The sequence below is a fragment of the Schistocerca nitens genome, chromosome 7 (assembly GCF_023898315.1).
Source record: "Schistocerca nitens isolate TAMUIC-IGC-003100 chromosome 7, iqSchNite1.1, whole genome shotgun sequence".
Lineage (NCBI taxonomy): Eukaryota > Metazoa > Arthropoda > Insecta > Orthoptera > Acrididae > Schistocerca > Schistocerca nitens.
In genome coordinates, this window is record NC_064620.1 from 761,051 (window position 1) to 784,464 (window position 23,414).

Below are 23,414 nucleotides of genomic sequence, written 5' to 3' on the forward strand. Positions count from 1 at the left end.
CTTTGGAAACTACTTAGATCAGATAGGAACCCCACTCATGATGGGAAAATGAGGGTGGTTTGAAAAGTTCTCTGAGCAGAATAAAAAAAGTACTTACATCAATGAAACTTTTTTTATTTTTCAATGTAGCCTCCTTGTGGATTAAAGCACTTGGTCCAACAATGTTCGAATGCCGTGGTTCCGTCTTGAAAATGAGTTTCCTCCAAGTCTGCAAAATTGTTGTTGACTCCGGCTATCAATTCTTCGTTTGAAGTGAATCTTTGTCCACCAAGAAAAATTTTCAGTTTTGGGAAGAGATGGAAGTCTGACGGAGCCATATCAGGTGAATAAGGCAGGTGTGGCAACTATTCATACCTTAGTTCGTGTAATTTTGCCATGGCGATGGCACGTGTGTGGGTGTGCATTGTCTTGATGGAACATGACTTTCTTCCTTGCTAAACCTGGCCTTTTCTCTCGTATCTTTTGTTGCAATTCGTCAAGGAGGTTAGCATAGTATTCTCCAGTAATTTTTTGCCTAGTGTGGAGATAATCTATAAACAGAATCCCCTTCACATCCCAGAACACTGATGCCGTGACCTTTCCCACCGAAGGAATTGTCTTTGCTTTCTTTGGTGGTGGAGAATCAGCATGTTCCCTCCGCTTTGACTGTTGTTTTGTCTCTGGGGTGTAGTAGTGCACCCAAGTTTCATCTGTGGTCACAAACTGGGGCAAAAAATCTTGTTCATTTCTCCTAAAACGGGCCAAACATTGTTCCGATATGTCCATTCTCATGCGTTTTTGACCAAGCATCAAGAGTCATGGCACCCGTCTGCAGATATTTTTTTCTTTTCTAATTCTTCAGTTAAAATGCGATACACCCTTTCAGATGACAGCTGGCAAGCATGAGCAATTTCATGCACTTTCAATTGGCGATCCTGCATGACCATTTTGTGCACTTTTGCAATGATTTCTGGAGCAGTGACACATCTTGGCCGATCACTGCACGGATCATCACCTAAGCTCTCCAGACGAAATATAAATTCATTTGTCCGCTTGGCAAAAGTTGAATATGAAGGAGCAGAGTCCCCCAGTGTATTCTGGAAATCAGCATGAATGTCCTTTGCTTTCATACCTTTCTTTACGAAGTACTTAATCACTGTTCAAATCTCTATTTTTTCCATCTTTGCAAATCATCATGTGGGAACAGCAACAGAGCCATATCACCACCACAGCTCTCTTCCAAGAGCACCGATGTGGCACATGTTTACAGGCAACAGTCCAATGAATATCACGTGAACAACTCGTCGCGCTAGCGCTGACCTCTCGTGACGATTCCGAGAACTTTTCAAAACACCCTCGTATATTGGATCTAACGGCAACAAATAGATGTGACCTCTTTGAGGATACATTAAAAATGGTATCAGTGATGATAAGGTGGTTGTGGCAATAATGATTATCAAATTACAAACAACAACTGAAACAAGCAGAAAGATATACGTGTTCAGTAAACTAGATCAAAAATCAGTAATGTCATGTCTCAATGAGGAACTTGAAACTTTCAGCACAGGCTAGGTGCATGTAGAGGAACTCTGGCTCAAGTTTAAAAGAATAGTTGAACACGCACTTGATAGACACGTATCGAATAGAACAGTTCATAATGGGAGGGAACCTCCACAGTATACAGTCACTGTGAAGAAACTTCTAATGAAACAGAGATTACTGCATAATAGATGTAAAACAAATTGTACAGCTATAGATAGAGATATGCTAAATGAAACATGTTTGAATGTCAAGAGAGCAATGCGTGATGCCTTCAATGACTACCCGAGAAGAAAATTGACAGATGACATTTTCACAAAATCCAAAGAAATTCTGGTCATATGTACAGGCTTTCAGTGGCACCAAAGTTAGGCTCTCAGTGGCACCAAAGTTAGTCTCCAGTTCCTAGTGAATGAGACAGGAACTGATATTGAGTGTACCAAAACAAAAGCTGAAATGCTTAACACTGTTTTCAAATGTTCCTTTACAAAGGACAACACAGGAGAATTGCCCCAACTCAATCCTCTCAACACAGAAAAGACGAGTGAAATGAGTACTAGTGTCAGTGGTGCTGAGAAACAGCTGAGATTTTTAAAACTGAACAAAACTCCAAGCCCCACTGGAATCTGTCAGATTCTATACTGAATTTGAGGATGAGTTAGCCCCTCTTCTCATTATAATCTATCTTAGATTCATCAAACAAAAAACCATGCCCAGTTCTTGGAAAAACGCACAGGTCACATCTGTCTACACCGAGGGTAGTAGAAGTGATCCACAAAACAACTGTCCAATATCCTTGATATTGATTTGTTGTAGAATCTTAGAATATACATGAGCTCAAACATAATGAGGTATATTGAACAGAATGACCCTCTCAATGCTGACCAACACGGTTTTTGAAAAGATCGATCATGTGAAACCCAAGTCACACTTTTCTCATGTGACATACTGAAAGCTTTGGATCGAGGCAGTTAGGTAGATGCAGTGTTTTTTGATTTCCGAAAAGTATTTGACTCAGTACCACACCTATGTTTATTGTCAAAAGTACAATCATATGGAGTATCAAATGAAACTTGTGACTGGATTTAGGAGTTTTTGGTAAGGAGGACACAGTATGTTGTCTTGGATGGAGGGTCATCATCAGATGTAGAAGTAACTTTGGTGTGCCCCAGGGAAGTGTGTTGGTAACTTGCTCTAATTGTTTAGAAATGTAAAACTGTGAACTCCACAAAATGGAAAAAAAATGTAGTATGCTATGACTATAATATCTGTGAGTCATTGTTGGAATTGACCAACTCATACAAATACCTGGGTGTAACACTCTGTAGGGATATGAAATGAAATGATCACATAAGTTCAGTTGTGGGTAGAGCAGGTGGTAGACTTTGGTTTATTGGTAGAATACTGGGGACGTGCAGTCAGTCTACAAAAGAGATTGCTTACAAAGCACTAGTGAGACCCATCCTAGAATATTGCTAAAGTATGTGGGACCCATACCAGATAAGACTAAAAGGGATATTGAACATATACAGAGATGGGCAGCACGAATGGTCACAGGTTTGTTTAATCCATTGCAGAGTGCCACAGAGATACTGAAGGAACTGAAACGGCAGACTCTTGAAGACAGATGTAATATCTTGAGAAAGCCTATTAACAAAGTTTCAAGAACCAGCTTTAAATGATATACTACAACCCCCTACATATTGTTCACACAGGGGTCATGAGGATAAGGTTAGAATAATTATTACTGCACACACAGAGGAATTCGAACAATCATTCTTCCTACACTACATACATGAATGGATCAGCAAGAAACCCTAATAACTGGTACAATGGGACATACCCTCTGCCATGGATCTCATGGTGGTTTGCAGAGAGCAGATGTAGATAAGAAAAAAAAAAAAAATCTTATGAGATTTAAAAGCATTGGAGAAGATAGCGAAGTTAATTACACAAGGAATATATTCAAACAGCTCTGGTCCTTTGGGTCATGCTGTAGAAGATGATCAGCAACTGTCTACTATGTGTTCTCCAGGTGAACAGTTCTTCTAAGCAGTCAGTCAGTTTAGTGGTGGTCATGTTGTTGTTGTGGTCTTCAGTCCTGAGACTGGTTTGATGCAGCTCTCCATGCTACTCCATCCTGTGCAAGCTTCTTCATCTCCCAGTACCTACTGCAACCTACATCCTTCTGAATCTGCTTAGTGTATTCATCTCTTGGTCTCCCTCTACGATTTTTACCCTCCACGCTGCCCTCCAATATTAACTTGGTGATCCCTTGATGTCTCAGAACATGTCCTACCAACCGGTCCCTTCTACTAGTCAAGTTGTGCCACAAATTTCTGTTCTCCCAATTCTATTCAATACCTCCTCATTCCCCCCCCCCCCCCCCCCCCCCCCCATGAACCATGGACTTTGCAGTTGGTGGGGAGGCTTGCGTATCTCAGCGATAAAGATGGCCGTACCGTAGGTGCAACCACAACGGAGGGGTATCTATTGAGAGGCCAGGCAAACATGTGGTTCCTGAAGAGAGGCAGCAGCCTTTTCAGTAGTTGCAGAGGCAACAATCTGGATGACTGACTGATCTGGCCTTGTAACACTAACCAAAACATCCTTGCTGTGCTGGTACTGCGAACGGCTGAAAGCAAGGGGAAACTACGGCCGTAATTTTTCCCGAGGGCATGCAGCTTTACTGTATGGTTAAATGATGATGGCATCTTCTTGGGCAAAATATTCCGGAGGTAAAATAGTCCCCCATTTGCATCTCCGTGTGGGGACTACTCAAGAGGACGTCGTTATCAGGAGAAAGAAAACTGGCGTTCTACGGATCGGAATGTGGCATGTCAGATCCCTTAATCGGGCAGGTAGATTAGAAAATTTAAAAAGGGAAATGGAAAGGTTAAAGTTAGATACAGTGGGAATTAGTGAAGTTCGGTGGCAGGAGGAACAAGACTTTTGGTCAGGTGAATACAAGGTTATAAATAAAAAATCAAATAGGGGTAATGCAGGAGTAGATTTAATAATGAATAAAAAAATAGGAATATATATGAAGACAGTAACTGTTCTCGAAAGAACAGAATACTGTTGATGACCGTGCAGCTTTTCCCTGGAATAAATGATGACAAACTGAAACCCTTAGCTGCCGACAGGTGTTGTTGATATACCTCGATGTGGACAACTGAAAATGTGTGCCCCGACCAGGACTCGAACCCGGGATCTCCTGCTTACATGGCAGACGCTCTATCCATCTGAGCCACCGAGGACACAGATGAATAGCGCGACTGCAGGGACTTATCCCTTGCATCATTTATTCCAGGGAAAAGCTGCACAGTCATCAACAGTATTCTGTTCTTTCGAGAACAGTTACTGTCTTCATATATATATAGTTAAAGGCTACCCAGCCATTGACCTTCGTCTGTGCGAATGCGCACATGTTGTTCAAACTCTTACGGGAATAGCCAAAGTGTGCGCGAGTAATGAGTGAATGGGCAAATGTCTATAAGGTACATTACATATATAGAATTGTGGGCAGTTGGGAATGTGAGTCTCACGGAAAGCATGCAAGGGATGAGTCCCAACAGTCGCGCTATTCATCTGTGTCCTCGGTGGCTCAGATAGATAGAGCGTAGAATTTTGCACAGAGCATAACTTAATCATAGCTAACACTTGGTTCAAGCATGAAAGAAGGTTGCATACATGGGAGAACCCTGGAGATACTGGAAGGTTTCAAATAGATTATATAATGGTAAGACAGAGATTTAGGAAACAGGTTTTAAATTGTACGGCATTTCCAGGGGCAGATGTGGACTCTGACCACAATCTATTGGTTATGAACTGTAGATTAAAACTGAAGAAACTGCAAAAAGATGGGAATTTAAGGATATGGGACTTGGATAAACTTAAAGAACGAGAGGTTGCAGAGAGTTTCAGGCAGAGAATAAGGGAACAATTGACAGGAATGGGGGTAAGAAATACAGTAAAAGAAGAATGGGTAGCTCTGAGGGATGAAATAGTGAAGGCAGCAGAGGATCAAGTAGGTAAAAAGATGAGGGCTAGTAGAAATCCTTGGGAAACAGAAGAAATATTGAATTTAATTGATGAAAGGAGAAAATATAAAAATGCAGTAAATGAAGCAGGCAAAAAGGAATACAAACGCCTCAAAATGAGATTGACAGGAAGTGCAAAATGGCTAAGCAGGGATGGCTAGACGACAAAGGTAACAATGTAGAGGCATATCTCACTAGGGGTAAGATAGATACTGCCTACAGGAAAATTAAAGTGACGTTTGGATAAAAGAGTACCACTTGTATGAATATCAAGAGCTCAGATGGAAACCCAGTTCTAAGCAAAGAAGGGAAAGCAGAAAGGTGGAAGGAGTATATAGAGGGTCTATACAAGGGCGGTGTACTTGAGGACAACATTATGGAAGTGGAAGAGGATGTAGATGAAGATGAGGTGGGAGATACGATGCTGCGTGAAGAGTTTGACAGAGCACTGAAAGACCAGAGTCGAAACAAGGCCCCGGGAGTAGACACCATTCCATTAGAACTACTGACGCCCTTGGGAGATCCAGTCCTGACAAAACTCTACCATCTGGTGAGCAAGATGTATGAGACAAGCGAAATACCCTCAGACTTCACGAAGAATATAATAATTCAAATCCCAAAGAAAGCAGGTGTTGACAGATGTGAAAATTACCGAACTATCAGTTTAATAAGCCATGGCTGCCAAATTCCATACGAAATCCAAACCAATCTTCCCCAAGGTCGGCTTCTACCAGTTTTTCCATTTGTCTGTAAAGAATTCGCGTTATTATTTTGCAAACCGTGACTTATTAAACTGATAGTTCGGTAATTTTTACATCTGTCAACACCTGCTTTCTTTGGGATAGGAATTATTATATTCTTCTTTAAGTCTGAGGGTATTTCGCCTCTCTCATACATCTTGCTCACCAGATGGTAGAGTTTTGTCAGGACTGGCTCTCCCAAGGCTGTCAGTAGTTCTATTGCAAAGTTGTCTACTCCCGGTGCCTTGTTTCGACTCAGGTCTTTCAATACTCTGTCAAACTCTTCACGCAGTATCATATCTCCCCTTTCATCAATTAAATTCAATATTTCTTCTGTCACCCAAGGACTTCTACTAGCCCTCATATTTTTACCCACTTGATCCTCTGCTGTCTTCACTACTTCATCCCTCAAAGCTACCCATTCTTCTACTACTGTATTTCTTTCCCCCATTCCTGTCGATTGTTCCCTTATACTCTCCCTGAAACTCTGTACAACCTCTGGTTTAGTCCGTTTATCCAGGTCCCATCTCCTTAAATTCCCACCTTTTTGCAGTTTCTTCAGTTTTAATCTACAGTTCATAACCAATAGATTGTGGTCAGAGTCCACATCTGCCCCTGGAAATGTCTTACAATTTAAAACCTGGTTCCTAAATCTCTGTCTTACCATTATATAATCTATCTGAAACCTGTCAGTATCTCCAGGCTTTTTCCATGTATACAACCTTCTTTCATGATTCTTGAACCAAGTGTTAGCTATTATTAAGTTATGCTCTGTGCAAAATTCTACCAAGCGGCTTCCTCTTTCATTTCTTACCCCCAATCCATATTCACCTACTACATTTCCTTCTCCCCCTTTTCCTACAGTCCAATTCCCGTCACCCATGACTATTAAATTTTCGTCTGCCTTCACTATCTGAATAATTTCTTTTATCTCATCATAAATTTCATCAATTTCTTCCTCATCTGCAAAGCTAGTTGGCATATAAACTTGTACTACTGTAGTAAGTGTGGGTTTCATGTCTATCTTGGCCACAATAATGCGCTCACTATGCTGTTTGTAGTAGCTTACCCGCACTCCTATTTTGTCATTCATTATTAAACCTATTCCTGCATTACACCTATTTGATTTTGTATTTATAACCCTGTATTCACCTGACCAAAAGTCTTTTTCCTCCTGCCACCGAACTTCACTAATTCCCGCTATATCTAACTTTAACCTACACATTTCCCTTTTTAAATTTTCTTACCTACCTGCCCAATTAAGGGATCCGACATTCCACGCTCCAATCCGTAGAATGCCAGTTTTCTTTCTCCTGATAACGAAATCCTCTTGAGTAGTCCCCACCCGGAGATCCGAATGGGGAACTATTTTACCTCCGGAATATTTTACCCAAGAGGACGCCATCATCATTTAACCACACAGTAAAGCTGCATACCCTCGGGTAAAATTACGGCTGTAGTTTCCCCTTGCTTTCAGCCATTTGTAGTACCTGCACAGCAAGGCCGTTTTGGTTAGTGTTACAAGGCCAGATCAGTCAATCATCCAGATTTTTGCCCCTGCAACTACTGGTGGTCATATCTATACAAAATGCTGTGGGCCCAAGTTATTTGATCAACACAATACATTGTTTTGCAAGTTGCTCTGCCTTTGATATTGTAGGATTTACCGGTGGTGGGGCTGGAATAGGTGGTAGTGAATGGGTACATGGGGCAGGTTTTACAGGGAGGATTGCACAGGTAGGAAGTCTGTGATAGGGATTATGGTTTAGGAATCTCATAAGGTTTGATAGGATATTATGAAAGGTACGAGGGTGATGAGAGGCTACAATACATGGTGTGGGGGAGGAAATCAGGGAGACATGATCTCATTTCAGAGCCTGACCTGAGAAAATCATAACCTTGGCTCAGGAAAGTACTGCAGCATTCACAGCCTGGGTGGTACTAGGTGACCAGGGTTGTGCTTCTGAGCTTTTCAGAAGCGGGAGCTATGTTATAACAAGACAATGAGAGGAGGGTATTGCTGGGGAGGTATGTCTTTTAACAATAACTGATCACTGGTTTCAGCTGAGCAACCAGCCAGCTTTGGATCAATTAATAACATGACTGCAGCGTCTAATCACTAGATTGGGTGAAGACACACTGCCATCAATGTAATAACTGCTTGTGCACCACGAAAGTAACCACATGTAAAGTTTTGCATGTTGCAAGTCGGTGAAACAATCGTGTAAGCAAATACCTTTCTTCTTCGGTCATGTAAGAATGTCACGTACACTTTACAGTAACGTAGCGCCATTAAATACAACACTCCAACACTCTTCTTTACCATCCCCCCCCACACACACACACAGCATCCCAATGCGGCACCTTGCAACCTTGTCTGGCTACCATACACTCTCTGCATGCTCCACCATGCAGCACTGAATCCTCTTCCCCCACCACCACCCTGCCTTCCCTCGCCTCGCCACCTCATTTCGAACTGCTGCTTGCAATCGATGTGATACCACTGGATTCTGGCCAGAATGGCCCAAGCCAGTGGTCACGTGTGCGTGAGCTGTGATGCTTGTGTGAATGTGTCTGCATTTTCTTTTCTGAAGAAGCCTTTGGCCAAAAGCAGAATGTTGACAGTCTTTTTGTTGTGCCTGTCTGCAACTCAATGTCACATCATTATGGTGAGTAGCAATCCATTCTTTTCATAATACTGTTGGTATTCCATATGCAGTCGTAAGTCATCCACATGACACAGACACATACTATGATAAGACAACAACAGGTATTTTAAGTATATTCTAGGAGTACAACTGAATACTGCACACAAATGGCTTCAAGTTCTTTCTTTAAGAATATTCACATATACTCATTGTGGTACAACTATCATATGGATATACTCCTAATTCTGGAATTTATGGAAATGAAGTTCTGTTAGGGATTTACGAACAATATATTCCCTGTGTGTGTGTGTGTGTGTGTGTGTGTGTGTGTGTTGCCTCATTCCTGCAATTTAATGTTTGGAATTGGTTATTTCACTGCACTAGTCCTAACAGGTTATGGGTCCAGACACAATTAAGTATTCTGGTAAACAGGAGAAAAGACTCATGGAAATAGTCTTGAATTCAAGGGTGTAGTGAAAGCTATCGGGATGAGCTGTGCGAATTTGCTGTGGAAGCATATTTACCCTTTGACTATTTACAAGACATAGTGAATGGTACACTGAAGCCCACTGAGTAACATTATTCACATTAAGGACTAAAAATAAATGTTGTGTGACTAGGGCCTCCCGTCGGGTAGACCGTTTGCCGGATGCAAGTCTTTCGATACGACTACACTTCGGCGACTTGTGCGTCGATGGGGATGAAACGATGATGATTAGGACAACACAACACCCAGTCCCTGAGCAGAGAAAATCTCCGACCCAGCCAGGAATCAAACCTGGGCACTTAGGATTGACATTCTGTCGCGCTGACCACTCAGCTACCGGGGGCAGACATATAAGGTCTGGAAGGCAAGAATAAAGTAGATATAACTGATTCATCCAGTGGACTATGAACACAGAGAAAGCTGTAATGGCAAGACACAAGGAAACCTAGATTATTCTGGGAGCTTATAACCACTCCACCGGATAAGTGCAAAAATGGGGATAAGTACACCACCCAGATAATATCGACATCAGATGAACTCAGGAACATTGGAAATGAGATTGCCAATGAATGGATAGGCACACTATTGCTAGCAGGACTACTTTAAAAAATGTGCAACCACGGCTGTGGGGTTAAAATGCTCAGGCATACTGATTATGAAAAAGTCTAAAAGTGAAGATCTTGCAGGACATGAAAAATACGTCAGAGTGCCATACTCCAGAGGAGAGAACAGCTTCAGCACTTTATTCTAAGAAGCAAAAGAAGAAACCAATGAAGTTTTACAACTGTCAGAAGATGGGTCAACTGCATCTCAATGCCACGAAAGGTCAAAAATAAACAAAAAAGGTATGATGCAAATAGCCCAGAGAGTAGAACTGCTAATCTATGTAAAGCACACTCCTTTTATTACTATCACGTAATTGCAGGTAGAGGGGAGATAAAGGAAAGAAAAGGGAAGAAATTATTGATGTCAGCTGCATCGGGACTTTATGCAGAATCAGTGGCAACACATGAAAACATGTGCCAGACTGGGACTCGAACCCACGATCTCCTGCCTACTAGTGTTGCGCTAACCACTGCACCACATACACACAGTGTTTATCGCAACTGCACCGACTATTTCAGCACGCTTCCCAACTGACCCACACTTCCATCGTGCGCCACCCAACCGCAGTCCCCGTCCACGTCCTCCATGCTTGCTGCTCTGAGATTCCCACAGGAGGTTGAATACAATTGTGCACCTGCACTAAAGATGGTGGATTCATGCCCCATTGAGGTGAATAAATTACATAAATGCGTGGTTCCTGTTCTTACGGAGTTTTAAGTGCAAGGGATAAGCGTGAAACTATGAACTAACGACTACAACAATCTCATGCTCTGCTAAAAAATTGGCAACTTTGTGAAACACCGGCCGAAATTACATTAATTCCTATCAACTTAAAAATTTTTGTTGTAGTTGGACAGGTTTGCAATGAAAGTTCTCATACATTTATGGATACCGTATACATACTGAACATCTATGCTGATTTTTAAGTCAAGGTAACATTCGAATGCAAACATCTTGTCCTTCAAAAACCATACTTTATTCTGAACACAAGTCAATATTTTATTTGGTTATGAGAAGCTGTAATTATTTACCTAATGGGTTGCAAATGAGAAATTCGGTCATTGTTCACATACTAGAATATTGCTGAAAAATGTTACCAGCTTCTCACCAGCTTTAGAACAAGATAATGACATTCAGATTAAAGAAGAAACAAAATTAATCTGGGATTAAATGTTTAAAAAACAAACCGAATCACATTACACTGACTGCAATTGTTGTTGTTGTTGTTGTTGTTGTTGTGGTCTTCAGTCAAGAGACTGGTTTGATGCAGCTCTCCGTGCTACTCTATCCTGTACGAGCTTCTTCATCTCCCAGTACCTACTGCAACCTACATCCTTCTGAATCTGCTTAGTGTATTCATCTCTTGGTCTCCCCCTACGATTTTTACCCTCCACGCTGCCCTCCAATACTAAATTGGTGATCCCTTGATGCCTCAGAACATGTCCTACCAACCGATCCCTTCTTCTGGTCAAGTTGTGCCACAAACTTCTTTTCTCCCCAATCCTATTCAATACTTCCTCATTAGTTATGTGATCTACCCATCTAATCTTCAGCATTCTTCTGTAACACCACATTTCGAAAGCTTCTATTCTCTTCCTGTCCAAACTATTAACCGTCCATGTTTCACTTCCATACATGGCTACACTCATACAAATACTTTCAGAAATGACTTCCTGACACTTAAATCTATACTCGATGTTAACAAATTTCTCTTCTTCAGAAACGCTTTCCTTGCCATTGCCGGTCTACATTTTACATCCTCCCTACTTCGACCATCATCAGTTATTTTGCTCCCTAAATAGCAAAACTCCTTTACTACTTTAAGTGTCTCATTCCCTAATTTAATTCCCTCAGCATCACCCGACTTAATTCGACTACATTCCATTATCCTCATTTTGCTTTTGTTGATGTTCATCTTATATCCTCCCTTCAAGACACCATCCATTCCGTTCAACTGCTCTTCCAAGTCCTTTGCTGTCTCTGACAGAATTACAATGTCATCGGCGAACCTCAAAATTTTTATTTCTTCTCCATGGATTTTAATACCTACTCCGAATTTTTCTTTTGTTTCCTTTACTGCTTGCTCAATATACAGATTCAATAACATCGGGGAGAGGCTACAACCCTGTCTTACTCCCTTCCCAACCACTGCTTCCCTTTCATGTCCCTCGACTCTTATAACTGCGATCTGGTTTCTGTACAAATTGTAAATAGTCTTTCGCTCCCTGTATTTTACCCCTGCCACCTTTAGAATTTGAAAGAGAGTATTCCAGTCAACATTGTCAAAAGCTTTCTCTAAATCTACAAATGCTAGAAACGTAGGTTTGCCTTTCCTTAATCTTTCTTCTAAGATAAGTCGTAAGGTCAGTATTGCCTCACGTGTTCCAGTATTTCTACGGAAGCCAAACTGATCTTCCCCGAGGTCGGCTTCTACTAGTTTTTCCATTTGTCTGTAAAGAATTCATGTTAGTATTTTGCCACTGTGGCTTATTAAACTGATTGTTCGGTAATTTTCACATCTGTCAACACCTGCTTTCTTTGGGATTGGAATTATTATATTCTTCTTGAAGTCTGAGGGTATTTCGCCTGTTTCATACATCTTGCTCACCAGATGGTAGAGTTTTGTTAGGACTGGCTCTCCCAAGGCCGTCAGTAGTTCCAATGGAATGTTGTCTACTCGGGGGGGCCTTGTTTCGACTCAGGTCTTTCAGTGCTCTGTCAAACTCTTCACGCAGTATCGTATCTCCCATTTCATCTTCGTCTACATCCTCTTCCATTTCCATAATATTGTCCTCAAGTACATTGCCCTTGTATAGACCCTCTATAGACTCCTTCCACCTTTCTTCTTTCCCTTCTTTGCTTAGAACTGGGTTTCAATCTGAGCTGTTGATGTTCATACAAGTGTTTCTCTTATCTCCAAAGGTCTATTTAATTTTCCTGTAGGGAGTCTCTATCTTACCCCTAGTGAGATATGCCTCTACATTGTTACCTTTGTCGTCTAGCCATCCCTGCTTAGCCATTTTGCACTTCCTGTCGATCTCATTTTTGAGACGTTTGTATTCCTTTTTGCCTGCTTCATTTACTGCATTTTTATATTTTCTCCTTTCACCAATTAAATCCAATATTTCTTCTGTTACCCAAGGATTTCTACTAGCCCTTGTCTTTTTACCTACTTGATCCTCTGCTGCCTTCACTACTTCATCCCTCAAAGCTACCCATTCTTCTTCTACTGTATTTCTTTCCCCCATTTCTGTCAATTGTTCTCTTATGCTCTCCCTGAGACTCTGTACAACCTCTGGTTCTTTCAGTTTATCCAGGCCCCATCTCCTTAAATTCCCACCTTTTTGCAGTTTCTTCAGTTTTAATCTACAGGTCATAACCAATAGATTGTGGTCAGAGTCCACATCTGCCCCTGGAAATGTCTTACAATTTAAAACCTGGTTCCTAAATCTCTGTCTTACCATTATATAATCTATCTGATACCTTTTAGTATCTCCAGGGTTCTTCCATGTATACAACCTTCTATCATGATTCTTGAACCAAGTGTTAGCTATGATTAAGTTATGCTCTGTGCAAAATTCTACCAGGCGGCTTCCTCTTTCATTTCTTACCCCCAATCCATATTCACCTACTACGTTTCCTTCTCTCCCTTTTCCTACACACTAATTCCAGTCACCCATGACTATTAAATTTTCGTCTCCCTTCACTATCTGAATAATTTCTTTTATTTCATCATACATTTCTTCAATTTCTTCCTCATCTGCAGAGCTAGTTGGCATATAAACTTGTACTACTGTAGTAGGTGTGGGCTTCGTATCTATCTTGGCCACAATAATGCGTTCACTATGCTGTTTGTAGTAGCTTACCCGCATTCCTATTTTCCTATTCATTATTAAACCTAGTCCTGCATTACTCCTATTTGACTGTGTGTTTATAACCCTGTAGTCACCTGACCAGAAGTCTTGTTCCTCCTGCCACCGAACTTCACTAATTCCCACTATATCTAACTTTAACCTATCCATTTCCCTTTTTAAATTTTCTAACCTACCTGCCCGATTAAGGGATCTGACATTCCACGCTCCGATCCATATAACGCCAGTTTTCTTTCTCCTGATAACGACGTCCTCTTGAGTAGTCCCCGCCCGGAGATCCGAATGGGGGATTATTTTACCTCCGGAATATTTTACCCAAGAGGACGCCATCATCATTTAATCATACAGTAAAGCTGCATGCCCTCGGGAAAAATTACGGCCGTAGTTTCCCCTTGCTTTCAGCCGTTCGCAGTACCAGCACAGCAAGGCCGTTTTGGTTATTGTTACAAGGCCATATCAGTCAATCATCCAGACTGTTGCCCTTGCAACTACTGAAAAGGCTGCTGCCCCTCTTCAGGAACCACACGTTTGTCTGGCCTCTCAACAGATACCCCTCCGTTGTGCTTGTACTTACGGTACGGCTATCTGTATCGCTGAGGCACGCAAGCCTCCCCACCAACGGGAAGGTCCATGGTTCATTGGGGGGGGGGGGGGGGTGTGTGACTGCAATTGTTATCACAAAAATAAATTACACCAGAAAACCCATTGTGGCAATAGTACCAACGGATGTCACTACATCGTGGGACAAGCAACAGCTCAAGAACTGAAATGAATTGTGATCGAGTTCTTTTGGTTGGTTTAAAGAGAGAGAAGGGACCAAAAATATGAGGTTATCGGTACCTTGTTCCTAATAAGACAGTGCCACAAGTTTGACAATAAAACAGACGAAACATATAACACAAAACGGAAAGAAAGGAAAAGCCGCAAGAACGAAGGAAAGGCAATGAACACTAAAAGGAACAAAAGAGGACAAGAGAAAAAAAAAAAACAACAAAGAGATGCTAGAAACAGAAGAGAGTAAAACATGAAAGCAGATTACAGTGGCTGGCCAATCATGAGAATAAAAAGGGAAAGCCAGCCACTCTGCAACACATTAAAACCCCCACCCTAAAAGCACTAGGATGGAAGAGACAGAGGGACAAAGGACATGCGCTAAAACCTATATAGAAATATAAAACCCACTCTCACAGATAAAACATAAAACTAAAGCTGCTGCGGAGGCATTGTCACCCAACACCGAAGGCAGGGTGCTGGGAAAGTTAAAAGTCTGCCACAGAGCGGCTAAAAGTGGGCAGTCCAGCAAGAGGTGGACAACTGTCATTTGGGAGCCACAGCGACACTGAGGTGGGTCCTCGCAACGGAGTAGGTATCCGTGCGTTAGCCACGTACGGCCAATGCGGAGCCGGCAGAGGACAACTGATTCCCTGTGAGAGGCCCGCACGGAAGACTTCCACACATTCGTAGTCTCCTTAATGACACACAGTTTGTTATGCGTGCTGTTATGCCATTCAGTCTCCCAAAGCCAGAAAACTCTGCGGTGTAAGACAGAACGCACGTCAGCTTCGAGATGCCTATCTCCAGATGTTGTTTCCGCATCGCCTGTTTGGCCAGCCTGTCGGCAAGTTCCCACTCGTACAATGTGGCAAGGATATGACGTCGCCATGTCGTCATATGCTTTACCCAAGTCAAAAAAGACGGCAATCGGGTGTTGCCATTTGGGAAAGGCGGTTCGGCTGGCAGACTTGACAGTCAAAAGATTATCAGTGGTAGAGCGACCCTGGCGGAAGCCGCCCTGACACAGAGCCAGCAAGCCACACGACTCCAGGACCCAACCCGACCCCCAACATACCGTATGTTCCAGCAACTTACAAAGAATGTTGGTGAGGCTGATGGGCCGATAGCTATCCACATAGAGTGGGTTTTTACCGGGTTTGAGCACCGGAATGATGGTGCTCTCCCGCCATTGCGACGGAAAGACGCCATCGCATCAGATCCGATTGAAGACGAGGAGAAGATGTCGCTCGTAATCAGATGAGAGGTGTTTTATCACCCGGCTGTGGATCTGATCAGGCCCAGGAGCTATGTCGGGGCAATGTGCAAGGGCACTGAGGAGCCCCCACTCTATAAATGGGGCATTATAGGATTCACTGCAGCGTGTAGTGAATGAGAGGACGTTCCGTTCCACCCGCCGTTTGAGTGTGCGAAAGGTTGGGGGGTAATTCTCGGATGCAGAGGCTGGAGCAAAGTGCTCGGCAATCGCGTTTGCGTCGGTACGTAACTCGCCATTTATGGTAACACCGGGGACAGCTGTCGGGGCCCGGTACCCGAAAAGACGTTTGATCTTTGCCCAGACTTGGGTAGGTGCCGTGTGGCACCCAATGGTGGAGACGTATCTCTCCCAACACCCCTTCTTCCGATGTTTGATAAGGTAGCAAGCACGGGCACGGAGCCCTTTAAAGGCTACGAGATGCTCCAGGGAAGGGTGCCACTTATGCCGCTGTAGAGCTCGCTGACACTCCTTAATTGCTTCAGTGACTTCCGGCGACCACCAAGGGACAGCCTTACACTTTGAGCACCCTAAAGAGAGAGGGATAACATTTTCTGCAGCAGAAACAATTGTGCTAGTCACCTGCTCAACCATCACACCGATGTTACCGTGTGGGGGAGATTCAGCAGTGACAGCAGAGGTGAAAGTTCCCCAGTCTGCCTTGTTCAAAGCCCATCTGGGCAGGCGTCCGTGTGCCTGATGCTGGGGCAGTGGCAGGAAGATGGGGAAGTGGTCACTACCACACAGGTCGTCACGTGCTCTCCAGTGGATAGATGGGAGAAGTCCTGGGCCACAAATTGATAAATCGATGGCCGAGTAACTACCGTATGTCACACTGAAATGTGTGGTGGCCCCAGTATTTAAGAGGCAGAGGTCAAACTGTGACAGTAAAGTTTCGACATCTCTGCCTCGGCCAGTAAGCACGGTACCACCCCACGAGGGGTTATGGCCATTAAAATCTCCCAGTAGTAGGGAAGGTTTAGGGAGTTGATCAACCAGTGCAGCTAATACCTTCAGGGGTATTTTACCATCTGGAGGAAGATATACATTGCAGTACAGTGTAATAGAGAGAATAATGGACGAAAATAAAAAATGCTGCAAAATAGTAATGGGAGAGTGGAACGCCATTGTGGGAGAAGGGAAAGAGGGAAACATAGTAGGCAGTCACGGTCTTGGAAAGAGAAATGACAGAGGTGAACGGTTAATTGACTTCTGCAGGGAAACGCAGCTGATAGCGGCAAACACGTGGTTCGAGAACCGTAAGAGGAGGCTCTACACTTGGAAATCACCAGGGGATAAATACAGAAACCAAATCGATTTTATACTGGTAGAAGAAAGATACAGGAATGGAATCGAGAAGGTGCACACATTACCAGGTGCAGATATTAATAGTGACCACAACTTACTTATGGCAGAAATAGAAATAAGAATGAAAAAACTGAAAAAGGCGACAATGGTGAAGAAGTGGGATTTAGAGAAGATAAGGTCCAACAAAGAACAAATTACAGAAATGCTGTCTCGGGACTTTCTAAACACATTACGAGACAAAGAAGCACCTGATAATGCCAACGAGTACTGGAATATGCTGAAAGAAGGAATCATTAAAGCAGGACAGCAAAATATAGGATATGTAAAAGGGAAAAGGTCAAAAAAACCATGGGTCACACAAGAAATGATTTTCAAGATGGAGGAGAGAAGAAAATTGAAAAACAAGAACACTGAAGATGCAAGAAAGATATACCGAAGGTTAAATAATGAGCTGCGAAGAAACAGAGCAGGCTGGGAAAAAATAGCTAAAAGAGGAATGTGATGAAACTGAAGAACTGGACAGGAAGGGAAGATACGACTTACTATACAACAGAGTAAAGACTATGACATGGGAACAAAACAGAGCAGGAAGTGCTACTATGGAAATTTTGAGTAAAGACGAAGAGGTAGTGTACAAAGATCGTGACGATGTCCTCCAGAGATGGGAAGAATATATAAAAGAGCTATATGACACAAATAGCAAACCAGAAACTCTGGAACTTGAATCACACAACAGTGTAAGTGATGAAGAGAAAGGACCGACCATCATTATGGAAGAAGTAAAGTCTGCCATTGCTGCAATGAAAAATGGCAAAGCAGTAGGTACAGATACAACACCGGGAGAAATACTAAAATGCTTGAACCACAATGGAATAAGAGAAATATTGAGGTTATGTAATAAAATATATGACAGTGGTGAATGGCCTGAGGACTTTTTGACAACAGTAGTGATTCCATTACCGAAAAAACAAGGAACCAAGAAATGCAGCGAGCACAGGACAATCAGCCTCATTTCACATGCAGCCAAAGTGATGTTAAGAATAATTAATAAAACACTTGAAAAAGTAATAGAGGAGAATCTCGGCGAGGAGCAGTTTGGCTTTAAACGGAATACGGGCACCAGAGATGCAATAGGGCTCCTATGAATCTTGGGAGAAAGGTTTATTGAAAAAGGAAGACCTATATATGTGCTTCATCGATTTAGAAAAGGCATTTGACAATGTGGTTTGGGACAAGCTGGCGACTATTATGAGGGAAAAGAGAGTGGACTGGAAAACCAGAAGACTTATAAACTCATTATACCTTAATCAAAAAGTTTCAGTTAAAGTGAGAGGAGAAAGTACAAACTGGATCAGACTAGGGAAAGGAGTAAGACAAGGATGCTGTTTATCACCTACTCTTTTCAACCTGTACTTGGAAAATATGATTGACCAATGCTCATTAGATGACAAAGGAGTAGAAATTGGAGGAAGAAGAGTAGGATGCTTGAGATTTGCTGATGACATGGTCCTTCTAGCCACAGGGGAAAAAGAATTACAGGATTTGGTGGACACCATTGCAACTAACGGAAAAAAATATGGAATGAAAATTAACACAAATAAAACAAAAGTATTGGCAATAGGAGGAAATAAGGAAATAAAAATTGTGCTGAATGGAGAAAAACTAGAAAAGGTGCAAAATTTTAAGTATCTTGGAAGCAGGATAGACACCGACTGGAAGTGCACCACAGAAATTAAAACAAGGATAGCAATGGCAAAAGAGGCGTTTTATAAGAAAAGGAGAATCTTCTGCAGCAGTCTGGACAGAGAACTAAGAAAGAGACTCATAAAATGTCTCGTATGGAGTGTACTTCTATATGGCGCTGAAACATGGACTGTGAGGAAAAAAGACAGAGAAAGGCTGGAGGCTTTTGAGATCTGGACATGGCGGAAGATGGAAAGAATAAGTTGGATGGACAGAGTAAAAAATGAAGAGGTACTGAGAAGAGTGGGAGAGAAAAGACAGTTACTAGATGTAATAAAGAGAAGAAAAAGAAATTGGATTGGGCATATATTAAGAAAGAATGACGGACTGATAAAAACAGTTTTATAAGGTTATGTAGAAGGGAAAAGGAAGCGAGGAAGGAAGAGATTCCAGATACTGGATGGCATGATGGACGGTACAATATACAGCAGCCTTAAGAAGGATGCAATGGATCGCAGAAAATGGAGAGGCAAAGGACCTGCTAATATAGCAGATAACTGATGATGATGATGATACATTGCAGACAGTTATTTCCTGCATCATCCTTATTCTGACAGCCACTGCTTCAAGAGGGGTTTGAAGGGGCACATGTTCACTACAGACCGAGTTCAGGACATAAACACAAACTCCACCTGATACTCGATTATAGTCGCTCCGGTTCCTGTAACATCCCTTATAGCCACGGAGGTTAGGGGTCCGTATTGCTGGAAACGAGGTTTCCTAGAGGGCAATGCAGATAGTAGGTGTAAAGCTTAACAGTTGCCGTAGCTCAGTCAGGCAGCGGAAAAACTCGCCAAATTCCACTGGAGAATCACATCGTGAGACTGGGAAGGAGAATCACATCGTGAGACTGGGAAGGCAGCATGGAATATTCAATGAGGCAGTTTACACCTCAGAGTCACCTGCTGCCACTGATTTATTGCCTGAGCAGTCTTTATCCATTGTGTCTGAGGGTCTGGCGAGATCTAGGTCATCAGCGGGCGCCTAAATCTCCACCCCATCCTCAGCCGCAGAGCTTGTAGATAGCGGTGGTGTGGGTGCAACCACAATTTCCTTGGTCTTAGGGGTTTTCTTTTTGGATTTCTCTTGCTGCTCCTTGGGTTTCCCTGGCTAGGAGGCCTTCACTGGCTCAGTCTCTGGGACTGAGGATGAGCGTGAAGCCGTACGACCAGCTGCTTTTGGGCTCTTCAGCCACTGGCGGGTGTCGTCTTTCCCACTAGAAGAAACCTGGGAAGGGAGTGACCCAAGGGACTCCTTCCTAGCGAGAGAAGCCGAAGAAGACTTACGCTTCTCTGGCTTAGAAGTGGGGACAGATGTCCATGGTGGTTGGGGGGGGGTTGCTACCGAAGTAGGTGGTGCAGGAGCAATGGGGAGGGAAATGCCCCCCCCCCCCTCACCATCAAGGGGGCAGGTGTAGTCTTCTGGCTCTGAGAGGTGACCTGGGTTGGCGGAGCTGATGGTGCTGGAACTGTTGTAGCAGAAGCGTAAGACTATGTCATATGTGCAGCATGCAGGCGTTCAAATTTTCTCTTAGTCTCAGTGTAGGCCAGTCTGTCCAGGGCCTTGTACTCTATGATTTTCCTTTCTTTCTGGAGAATCCTGCAGTCAGGCGAGCAATGCGAATGGTGCTCTCCACAGTTGACACAGATGCGAGGCGGGGCACACAAAGTATTGGGATGTGACGGGCCTCCGCAATCTCGGCACGTGACGCTGGAAGTACAGCGGGAAGATATATGGCTGAAATTCCAGCACTTAAAGCACCGCATCGGGGGAGGGATATAGGGCTTTACATCACTGGTAGACCATCACCTTGACCTTCTCGGGCAATGTATCACCCTCAAAGGCCAAGATGAAGGCACCGGTGGCAACCTGGTTATCCTTCCGACCCCAGTGGACATGTCGAATGAAATTTAAACCTTGCCACTCTAAATTGGTGCGCATCTCATTGTCGGACTGCAAAAGAAGGTCTCTATGAAATATGATACCCTGGACCATATTTCAGCTCTTACGGGGCGTGATGGTTACAGAAACATCCCCCAGCTTGTCACAAGCGAGTAACTCCCGTGACTGGGCAGAGATGCTTTTTTGATCAAGACTGACCCAGATCGCATTTTGTCCACTTGTCCACTAAATGCTCAACAAAAAACTGAGGGCTCATCGTCATGAGAGATTCCCCATCAGCTCTCGAACATACAAGGAACCGGGGTGAATAAGATCCGCTGCCATCCTTAGCCTGACATTCCTCCCATGGTGTGGCCAGGGAGGGGAACGATTTGGGGTCGTACTTCTGTGCACTAAATTGAGCTCGTGATCGCTTAGAGACTGCTGGTGTTTCACCACCAGCAAGAGATTATGGACTATACTTCATCGCTTGTCATCCGCCCTGATGGCACCCACTCTGACCAGCGGCTCTCCCCATGGGCGCAACCCAGCTGCAGCAAAAGCCACCTGGCAGGATGGCCTTTGCCGGGAGTCCCGATGCCCCAGGGGGATGGGCATCTACCCCTTGGCATACGCGAGGAGTTAATGCCACAGGCATCAGCAGAGCGATCCCTGTGTGGTCAGGGGGCTACAACCAACAGGGTACATGGCGGCCCCACCACAATGGACTGGCTACCAAGCTGGATATCAGGTGCAAAGAAGTCCGTGGTCATTGTCAATGCAGAAATCGACCCTGCATACCTATTGGTGGAAAACGCACCCAGGAAGGTGTCCTCGCCAAGAGATGGAGAATGGGCAGGACTGCAATGCGACGACAAGAAAGTGGGCTAAAAATTTCAATGCACGATGGACACAATGCACCTTGTAAGGCGCCCTTCGCCAACTGACTCACTCTTCGGGAAAATTTTGAAGAATGGAGGTCAAACCCTACAGGGGACCGTCACAAAGGCCGAAACGTGTGAAACTCCTTTTAGTCGCCTCGTACGACAGGCAGGAATACCTAGGGCCTATTCTAACCCCTGGACCCACATGGGGGCGAGATCTTTTATTTATATATTTGTTGTTGTTGTTACATATGACTTGCACCCTAGAAGATATTGCCACTGCTGCTCAAGCACAGGATTATGTTGGAGGGGGCACAGTGACACCAGCTTGGTTGTGATCTAGTATCAGTGCGGGAGGGGGGAGTAGCGAGCAGACAGAATTTACACTTTGCTGCCAACCTGAGAATGTAAACAGTGTACTTTGGCTTTTTATGAACATCTACCATGTTTAAACTGCAGTTTACCTGAATTTATTTGCACTCAGAATCGGTAGCTGCTGAGTCAGCTGCTGGTCCTACACAACCAATGAGAGAAGGGCGGGAAGATATGTTTGGAAGCAAGAGACACTGTAACATTCTCACGTCAGTACACAAGTGAAATAATCATAAACCAGCTGTGTTCTCAGGTTCCACTATAACCACAGCTTTAGAAATCTTAACATATTTGGAAGAAACAATCAAATATTTGTGACAGAGGAGATATAAGTTTCACAGCTGTCCTATGATGATGATGATGATAATGATGATGATGGATGATGATGATTACAAATGGTGAAACCATAGACAACAGGCACGGTAAACAAATATGGGAGTGAAGATAACAATTAATGTAAACAATTTCTTTTTGTTTATTTTATTTCCCTTGTGTTATCAAAATGTAGACATCAATAAATTGCACATGTTTAGAAATGTGTAATGTTGATGTAACCATTTAGACAGACACCTTACATCAATAAAAGTTTGTAATTTTGATTAGTCAGAATATGCTAAAGCAACAACTGAAGACTAGCAGATAAAGACAAACCGCAGTTTTTTGCAAAATGATATACCACAGAAAGAGAGAGAGAGAGAGAGAGAGAGAGAGAGAGAGAGAAAATGAATGAAAAGCTAATTTTCCTCTCTTCAATTAAGCTTCACTGTATAAACATAATTCATGAAAGTAGTAAAAGTGATAAATCACTGTATAGTTAACAACCCCGCCCCTCTCTATGTTGCCCAAGCTAACTACACTGTATTGACGCTGCAGCTTAACTAGGATGAGGGGTGGTGTTGGCTGAGTGAACGAGAGGAAAACAGCAGCAGGGAACAGAAGGCAACATTGAAGGGAAGAGTTGTTTATGGTTGAAAGAGAAATGTAGGAAGCACACAGGATAGTAATGTGGCACTGGTGATAGGACAGAGGAGAAGGTGGACTTCAGAGAGAAAGAAGTGAGCGAAGAAAGAGTGAAGTGGGATCAAGGGAACAGGACTGGAGGGAGTTGTGGTACAGGGACTGTGGGAGACTGAAGCAAAGAGGATTGCACGATATATTGCGCATGCCCCTAATTCTATCCAACACGTCCCTAATCCCCACGAACCAGACACAAAGCAGCACCTCTTCATCACCTCTGACTCAAACAATTTAAGTATGCATCAACT

At 43.2% G+C, this 23,414-nt stretch overlaps 1 protein-coding gene across 2 annotated transcripts in view; it reads right to left on the bottom strand.

Moving 5' to 3' along the window:
* Positions 1-23,414, bottom strand: part of LOC126194898 (sister chromatid cohesion protein DCC1) — a 118,669-nt gene that overhangs the window by 20,658 nt on the left and 74,597 nt on the right. The window lies entirely within an intron of this gene.